Source organism: Chelonoidis abingdonii, chromosome 2, assembly GCF_003597395.2.
Source record: "Chelonoidis abingdonii isolate Lonesome George chromosome 2, CheloAbing_2.0, whole genome shotgun sequence".
NCBI lineage: Eukaryota > Metazoa > Chordata > Testudines > Testudinidae > Chelonoidis > Chelonoidis abingdonii.
In genome coordinates this window covers 153,678,802-153,687,988 of record NC_133770.1, presented here as the reverse complement: position 1 = coordinate 153,687,988, position 9,187 = coordinate 153,678,802, and the positions used below count along the sequence as shown (strand labels likewise).

At 42.7% G+C, this 9,187-nt stretch overlaps 1 protein-coding gene across 2 annotated transcripts in view; it reads right to left on the bottom strand.

Moving 5' to 3' along the window:
• Positions 1 to 7,681, bottom strand: part of TET3 (tet methylcytosine dioxygenase 3) — a 183,039-nt gene extending 175,358 nt beyond the window's left edge. Inside the window, exons 1-2 of one of the 2 annotated variants that reach the window (XM_075062730.1) lie at positions 3,814 to 7,681; positions 2,583 to 2,624 (exon numbers count right to left, since the gene is read on the bottom strand). The gene's annotated coding sequence lies outside the window, so the exon portion shown is untranslated. Of the gene's footprint in view, positions 1 to 2,582; positions 2,944 to 3,813 lie in introns of those variants that run through there. The other variant, XM_032774179.2, reaches the window with a different exon arrangement.
• Between the last annotated feature and the right edge of the window lie 1,506 nt (positions 7,682 to 9,187).

Here is a 9,187-nt window from a genome sequence, read left to right as displayed (position 1 = left end):
GGGTCACCAAATGAAATTAATAGGTAGCAGGTTTAAAACAAATAAAAGGAAGTTCTTCACACAGCGCACAGTCAACTTGTGGAACTCCTTACCTGAGGAGGTTGTGAAGGCTGGGACTATAACAACGTTTAAAAGGGAACTGGATAAATTCATGGTGGCTAAGTCCATAAATGGCTATTAGCCAGGAAGGGTAAAGAATAGTGTCCCTAGCCTCTGTTCATCAGATGGAGATGGATGGCAGGAGAGAGATCACTTGATCATTGCCTGTTAGCTTCACTGCCTTTGGGGCACCTGGCAGACGGATACTGGACTAGATGGACCTTTGGTCTGACCCGGTACGGCCGTTCTTATGAACTTGTGTTTGTCTAATGCCAGGGATGGGCGGCTTTAATAAATCAAAGACTGAACAACGTTCAGGTAATTTGCATGCTGCGCCTGTTGCTTACTACGTGACACGATTGTCTCAGTGTTACCTTGTGCTATCCTCGTCTATCTGTTGTATATACCTGTCATCCCTCTTAGGCTACAAGCTGTTTGGGGCTTTTTTGTTATGGGTACATCCAGTGCCTAACACAATGGGGCCCAGATCCTTGATTGGGGCCTCTAGGGTGCTTCCGCAGTACTAACCATAAAAGGATAGTCTTACATTCATCCTACCCAATGTTTCTTCAGTGTAAGCTCAGACAAGAAGTAATGGGTTTAACCTGGAGCAAGGGAGATTTAGGTTAGATATCAGGAAAAACTTTCTAACTCTAAGGGTAGGGTAGTTAAATTCTAGAACAGGCTTCCAAGGGAGGTTGTAGAATCCGCAACACTGGAGGTTTGAAAAAACAGGCTACACCAACACCTGTCAGGGATGGTCTAGGTCACGGGTAGGCAGCTTATGGCATGTGTGCCAAAGGCAGCACCCGAGCTGATTTTTAGTGGCACTCACACTGCCCGGGGCCTGGCTACTGGTCTGGAGGGCTCTGCATTTTTAATTTAATTTTAAATGAAGCTTCTGAAACATTTAAAAAACCTTATTTACTTTACATACAACACTACTTTAGTTATATATTATAGACTTATAAAATAGCCCTTCTAAAAACATTAAAATGTATTACTGGCATGCAAAACCTTAAATTAGAGTGAATAAATGAAGACTCCGCAACTACTTCTGAAAGGCTGCCAACCCTGGGTCTAAGTTGACTTGATCCTGCCTCACCGCTGGGCTCAATCACCTCCGCGGTCCCTTCCAGCCCTACATTTCTCTGATTCTAAGCTTAGAAGCAGCACCACTTTCCCCTGTGTTTTCTACCAGCTTTTCCAAACTCAATTCAACGCACCAGTGCCAGCAAAGACAAGTGCAGCAGAGCTTCTGCTGGCTTGGCTGCAGGCAACCTCCCTTTTCTCACAGTTGCAAAAGCTGCTGCCTACAAAGCCACAAGTGTCCGCGGTTTGTGCCTTCTCTGGCACGCGGGCAACGTATGCATCGAGCCCGTCCAGCTAACAGATGGGGAGACTTTGCTAATTGATTAATTTGGCACTAGAGCAAGACAACCAGGGAAGACAACAATCAAAGAGGCCCTTACATTTCAGAACAACTTGAATGCAGATTATGGAGAGTGAACTAATAGAATGGGAGGATGGAAGAGGCAGCAAGATTAAGTACAGGACTAGCAGTCAGGAGCAGCTGTGCTTTATCCTGCTCTGGCACTGACTTCTTATATGATCTTGGGCAAGGTCCTTGACCAGCCAAGGGCAGAAGTGATGTGTGAAGAAGGCTTTAAAGAATAATAATAATACTCCTCTCCATCCTTTCAAGTTTATTTTTCTGTGGCTGTTTGTTTTCTATATTTTAAAAACAAAAAAGCTCTTCTCTATTTTGTTGTTCCCAGAAGTCTGTATGGATGACTGGAAAACTGAAAATCTGATTAATGGAGACTGGAAGTGATTTAATATTCAGAGCATTTAAAACTTTTGTTCAGTCTTTGCTTTAAGGCCTGAGAAACTTTGGGAGAAAATAGATCTTGTAATAAAAAGACTCACCACTATTATTACTTGTCTTGCATTCGCCCTTAGGGGGCCACCTGAAAATGAAGCTGTATCGTGCTAGGTACTGTACAGAGTAAGAGATGTGCTATGAGACTCAGGCCCAGATCCTGAAAGCTATTTAGGTGCCTAATTCCCCTTGAAATCAATAGAGGGGAGTTAGGCACTTTATACCTTGAGGATCTCGGCCTAAGAGTTTATATTCTAACTAGACCAGGAAAACGCAGAGTGGGTCTGGGTTAGAACAGGCACAAAGTGGGGAAATGGCTTGCCCAGGCCACCCAGAAGGTCTGTAGTAAAGCTGGGAACAGAGCACAGCTCTCTTGACTTCTAACCTAGTTCTTTAACTACTGGACCAGGCTGCCTCTCAAGTCAATCAAGGGGTGATGATACTCACCCCATCCTTAAAACCAACAGTACTCCAGCAGAATGAGGAAAATCCAGACTAACAATCCTGACATGTCTACAGTTAAACACACAACTATTCAGGCCAGCTTTAGCCAATATAAAGAAGTAACACAGGGCACTAACTCAATTCCCTACCCCCCTACCTTAAATCTCTCTGTACTTCTGTTTCACCCAGGTGCTAATATCTACCTAATAAGAGATCATAAAGATTAATTAGTTAATGTTTGTAAATCACTATATAAATATTATTGTTAAAAATGCTATTGACTCATTAATCCATAGCACAGGGTCTAATGCAAGATTGTTACAAGGTTTAGAGCCCTGACTGAGCAAAGCCTTTAAGTACATGCCTAACTTTAAGTGCACAAGTAATTCCTTTCCCATTCAGCAAAGCATTTAGGCCCAGGTCCTTAAAGGTAGTCATGCTCCTAATGTCCACTGATTTCAATGGATCCGGCCTCTGGCACATGCTTACATCCCGTTGTCTTTAATAGAAGGGGAGCACATGCTCCAAAACTTTGCTGAATCAGAGCCCAGACCTTTAGTAAACTAGGGAAAAATGTTCCAGCTCTTTACAATAAGGTGTGTCAAGTCAGCACCAATGATCGGGAAATCTATCAGCTTACTGGTCTGATTTCTGGACTCAAATGAGACTCAGTGCTTATTTGCTGTGAATTACATATAGCTGATTTTTGCAGTAGTGTTCAGCAGGGCCTCTTAAATTCAAGGCTTTTACTGCAGAAGGCAAGTTGCTCCAATGATTGTAACATGCCTTTCAAGGGTTCCGTGCTGGCAAACCCTCTGGTTTTTACATCAACGTATGTTGGCCTCATGTGCTCTAGGAAGAATGAGGCGTCTCTTTCACTTCCACAACATCAGGTTTTGAATGTTCTGATCACTATTCAAACTGCACTTGAATATGTTCTCAATGAGAGCCTAAGTCTGTTCCTCTTAACTTGTCACCACACATTCAAAGTTTCCAGTCCTTTATGCTGCAATGCGGGAGCCTGTGTTCACTGAAGAGTATGCTTTCCACTTACAGTCATGATTCTTCAAATTCCTCTGACCCCTGAGCCTGCACACAGTCCCACTGAAGTTAATGGATCATGGCCTAATTCTTTATATACATTGGTCTTCTTATTTCCTGAGTCAACGAGTACCAGGCCATACACTCATTGAAATAGAGGTCACAGCCTCCATTGACTTCAGCAAGAGCTGGGTTGACCCTAGAATTATAGCTATGAGTGACTGGAGAGAACTGATATGCTATATAGTCCATCCCACATAGGATCAAATAAAGGATTTCTTCCTACACTGAACAAAATACTTTGTCCAGAGTCGTTTAAAATGACTCCAGCAATGAAGTTCTCACACTTGCCTGAGAAGACTGTTCCGTGATCTAATAGCTTTCCGCCTCTTCCGTGCAAACTATCCCCAAACACTGCAGAGTTAAAACAACAAGGTTACAATGTGAAATAACAACAGAGGGGGAGACACACTGAGAAGTATAAGGTAAGGCAAAGAAGTGCTTTCAGTTGAGAGATGCAGGAGAGAGAAATGAAATACCATTTTTCCTATACTGTCCGGTTAAATTTCTATGTATTTCTCTCTCCTTGCTTCATCTACCAGGGACAAAACATTTTTTTTAAAAAATTCTAAGCCCAGGATTGTTCTGTGCTAATAATAATTTCTCACATCCATATTCATCTGAGCATCTGCTCGAGTGAAATGCATACATGGTGCTGGAACCAAGATCAGTCATTTAAAAGACTGTATACACGCATGCCATTCTAGGGAACACCTGGATGCTGCTGGCACATCGGGAGATGCATAAGGACACAAACCAGTTTAGTCTGATCCCTAGTCATTTGCAGCTTTAACTCCAATAACTCGCTAGATCACAGCTGGCTGACAGAATCGAGAGAGGAAAACTGTAAGTTCCTTGGGGCAGGCCTGTGTCTATTTCTTTGCAAAGTGGCAGGTCCATTTTGGCACCAGGGCTGGAATTTTCAGAGGTGCCTGAAGAAGTTAGGACCATATACTACCATAAACATCAGCATTACAAAATCCACTCATGTGGCACCTTTAGTGGGCAGTCCCAACAGACACTAATAAATGAATGGAGGTTCCACTGAATTATGGTCCTCGAGGTCAGAGGTTACAAACAGTGGCTGAGATTTTCAAAAGTGACTAGTGATTTTGGATGCCCAGCTTGAAAGTTACCTCAGCATCCAGGCCCCATTATGGTGGTTGCAATTGGACACCCAAGATCATCAGTCACTCTTTGAAAATCTTGGCCAGAGGCTTGGTCTGCATTACATTTGCTAGTACTGTTTTAATACATATTATCTAAACCTGATTTGCCAATTGTACTGTAGACATGGGGCTCGTGTTTGTCCCCCCTTCCCATGTTTAACCCTTGGGTAAAAGAGGATTAGCAATAGCAGTGTAAACATGCCAAGTGGTGGGGGCAGTGTGGGTACGTAAGATTGCAGCAATGTGCTTAGATCAACAGGTTATTTTAGTCCTGAATTCCCAATTACACTAGGTCTCTTTATACCACCCTGGCTCTATAAAGGGGCTTTAAAGTGGAGGGTAGCTATCTGACCATTTCACATGGCTAGAGCAGTATAAAAAGGCCTTAGTCTCAATGAGAATTAGGCCAGTCTTCCAGCTGGGCGCTCAAGACAGCACCTTTCAGCAACACCAAATTCAATCACTTATTTATTTTTAAATAAGCCGAATGGAGTCAACTTTAAAAAGAATCTGGACTCCTTAATAAACCAAACCCCAGATACTTTGTCCTTTATCTTTCTGCTATGTCTAGCAAGAGTCCACTCCAGCACTGATAAGGGCCCAAACCCAGCCCTCCCTGTCCTATCTGGTATTTTCGTGTGATCATAGTCTGGATATTCCACATAGTTCTCTAGCTGATGTGTTTGTGTAAATTCACACAGCAGGGGAAGGAGGCATTTGCCTCTGAATGTATTTGGGGATAGGCTTGTAAAGCTGAGGTGATGAAATGATTCCTGAGCACTCAGAAGGCAGAGAATTAACAACTCCATAACCCTATTCTGCATCTTCCTTCTCTCCAACCTCTCTGGTGAATTGGAATATCCCTCCTCTCAAGCAGATTTTAAGGATCAATTTAGATTGCAAATCTTTTGGGCACAGGGCCCGTGGCCTTGATTTTGATCTTGCTGGCACCAGCGTAAATCAGAGTAACTCTGTTGAAATCAATCAAGTTGGAGACATATAAAACCAGCGTGAAAGGAGAATACAGGCCTATAACTTTAGTCACTATGTAAAGCACAATGCATTCTTGCGTTGCTATGTACAAATGAGAACAAACAATGCATCTGCTGGAGGCACTTGAAAAAAAGAAAAAAAGAAGGGTATACTGTCTCTTACTACTACACATAAGCTGATCAAGATAGGGTCATTTAGGGATTCTGTCATTCACCTAACCACAGCACTTGATAATTGGGTTAGGTGTATTAGATGGGGGTGGAGTTCCAAATAATTGCTGGGCCAGTGGTACTTGCTAGCCTTCCACTCTGAAGAACAGCATAATTGTTTGTTAAACAACACAGACGGATGCACAATGTAAAACTAATCTAAACAGGTATGATAAGTCCCTGTAAAACTGGATACAGTCAGCACTTGTAATAGAATAAGTAGGAAAAAAAGGGGGGAAAAAACCAGCTTATTACTATGGGCCAAATTCCGTCTTCATTTATCCAAGGGAAGTCACTGGACCTGGACCAGAATAAATGAAGACAGAATCTGGACATGTGTGTAACCTATGTCTCAAAAGGAGACCTCATTTGAGAATTGTTACAGAAGTAGCAAAGTTCTGCTCTTTTCCAGTGTAAATCCAAAGTGACTACATGGAGTTAGTTGCACTGGTGACAGTAGTTGCCACTCCAGACTAAAAACAAAAGAGAACCCTTTGTGAGAAACCCAGGAGTACCAGAACTGTAAAAGCATTGGGTCTGCTTCTCCTCTGACACGGGTGTACCTGATTCAAATGGATTTACACTGGGGTAAGGGAGAGGAGAATCAGGCCTTTTGTTTTATAAAAGTACCCAACCATGAGAATTTTACACAGCTTGTAGAGATTTATGATGCAGAAAATCAAATTACCTTAACTCCTAGGTCTTTGCACTTGCCAGCTTTTTTCCATCAGAGTGTAAATAATGTCTGACAACTATTCGTTAAAGAGAAAGTCACCTCACATGAGACACCAAACAGTACTCGTGGGGCAACAGTCGCTACTCACCAGGGCTGGATTCGCACACCAGTAGCATAGCAGCAAAAAAAACTCTATCCCATTGCTTTGAGGGACTTGGAATAAACAACCCAGTGAAAACACACATGGCAAGAAAGAGACACTATGTATGCACTGGGGCAACTCACACGCTCACAGGATTTTCAAAAGGAGACTAATGGAGTTTGGCTTCCGACAACCCAGTTAATCCAATGTAATCGAGTGGACAATAGGCTCAGAGTAGCTAGCAAAAATCAGCTAGCCAATCGCTCCTCCATGACTTGAGTTACGCTGGTATAACTCCACTGGAATCAACCAGCAGAGAAAGCCTGGTTCAGCATAGCCAGCATACCAGGTTCTGAGCACTGTTTGACACCAGCTGCAACTGGGCTTCCTTACAAGTTCTGTTTACAGGCCCCTCTACTTCCGCTCCATGCATGACAGACCTTAGGAAACCACCTGTCCTTTATTATTAATACATGAACTAAAGCACAAAGGTGTTTGGTATAATTTGAAGCCTCGTCCCTCCAGTTCCCAAAAAGTGGTTTGGGATGGGGGAGGGAAACCATACATCAGGCTTTGTGAATATGGGATTAAGGAGTTTAGACACTCACCTACTGCACATTTACAATGCAACTTTCCAAGTGTTGCCTGATAAAGCAAACTCAATGGTGATGCTCAACCATAAACAAGTCAGGGCTTCTGAATGTGGTGAGACAAAAGGTCTTTCTACATCATCTGTAACACTTGAGATCATCCCAGTGCAAACACATAGCTGAAGGATTATTCTGTGCTGGTCACAAGTCAGGGAGGGTTGGTCAGTTTTTCAAACAATAAATCTAGATCGCCATTGCAAGCGGCCACAGCAAGGAACGAGTGACCCATGGAGGCTAAAGACCCCACTTCTAGGCAGTGCTAAAGAGGCACCCTGGTGGGCAAAGGTGTAGAGGCAGCTTGGCCCATTACAGCAAAACAAGTTAGTCAACCTGGAGGCTTTGCAGAGACAATGTGTCTCTGGAAAAACACTCCTCCTACTCAGAAGAGAATTTCGCTTCCTGTTCCTTGCATGGTTTGTGTCATCCATTCAGTATAGAAGCAGCAAATTTCAGTGCAGACCAGGACAATGGGGGTTCTTACATCTTCCTCTAAAGCATCTCGTATTGGCAGCTGGCAGAGACAGGATTCTGGATTAGCTGGACCTCGGGCTGATCCAATCTGGCAATTCTTATTCTCCAAACAATATGCAGATAACAGGCTACAATTCCCTGCTAGTATAAATTGGCACAGTTCCACTGAAGTCAGTGGAGATGCACTAGTTTACACCAATAAAAAACTGACCCAACTGAAGTATCCTAATGTAATTTAGATCTATAGCTACACAACCACTGAAATGCAGCCAACGCTGGGGAGGAGGTGGTAGCTGCTGCACGCAGCATGCGGTGCAAATGTTGGGGGTAGAACATACGTTAGTGACAGGGCAATGTCCAACTCGTATGAAAAGTGTAATGGGCTCTGTCAGAGCAGAGCCACCGTTTTCAAAGGTTTCCTTTAAACACCGCAGGTTGCACAGATCTCAGTTTATCTTCCTCGGAAAGGTTAAGTTGATTCTGTTCAGATTCCAACTTGCAGTTCCAGGGAGTGTAAGTATTTGATAACTGTAATGTCCCCTTATAGAGCGGTCACCAGAATTAGCCTGATCAGTACCACAGAGGGTGCAGTAAGTTAGATATAAATACTAAGCACTCTGTTCACAAAATGATTAGAGGACAGAGTCAGAATACCCAAGTTCCTATATGCCACTCTGCCATTGACTCACTGGGGTACCTTCAGCTAGTCATTTCACCTCCCCGTACCTCAGTTTCCTCATCTGCAATATGGGGATTGTAGACCACTGAGATCCAGGGCTGAAGAGTGCTATGAAAATGCAAAGTATGATAAGAAAGGTTGCTTTCAGGGATTAAGAAATACAGCAAGATGTATGCCCATCTATCCCTAGGAAAGGGCATTTAATTAATCATATTCTACAGAAAGAAGGTGACTGTGTAACTAGGGAAGAGAAGAAAATCTGTTAGAACAAAAGAACTATGTTGTATTGAAATTACAAAATGCAAACTTATGTTCTGCTTTCCGATAATAACAGCAGCACAGCTGAGATCTAAAACCACATGGGAGACAAAAGACAGCTTTCTTGGCAGGTGATTTTTTGATCCAGAATTCCTATTACTAAGTAACTGATTAAGAATATACATTAGGGGTAATACTCAGCTATGGTTATTTAAAAGCAAGTCTGAAAATTGCCCACCCTGGGAACACTGGCTTCTTTGTTTCCCTACTTGCTACGACCTCGCCATGCATAAAAAAACCAAACCTCATTTGTTTTACAGCCCTTGCAACTACCTCTGAGTATCCATGCTTTTTATTATTCCTAGCAAATAAGCAATTTAGAGCACAGTTTAAAATAAATAAATTGAATCAGGA